Genomic DNA, 303 nt, shown 5'->3' with positions numbered 1-303 from the left:
CTCTAAGAATTACGTGATGCACGTGAAAGCAGTGACTTGTGTTGTTGTCACAGTTCACACCTCTCCGCCCTCCCCCCCCCACCCCCTCCTCAACCCCCCTAACCCACACCACCACCTCCTACCTCCCCAACCCCGCCCCACCACCACCACCACCCCTATCCCTCTGGTTCAACAAGCATTCTTCGGTGTCAAGGGTCTGCCGAGTGAATGAATGAATGAAAGAATGAATGTCGTCGACTGACGTGCACGTGCACACCGTGCCTTTAGCTTTGAGAGCTGCTTGGTCGTGTTGCTGTGAATGCA

The sequence above is a fragment of the Babylonia areolata genome, chromosome 13 (genome assembly GCF_041734735.1).
Source record: "Babylonia areolata isolate BAREFJ2019XMU chromosome 13, ASM4173473v1, whole genome shotgun sequence".
NCBI classification, from domain to species: domain Eukaryota; kingdom Metazoa; phylum Mollusca; class Gastropoda; order Neogastropoda; family Buccinidae; genus Babylonia; species Babylonia areolata.
Note: the sequence above shows the minus strand (reverse complement) of the source record.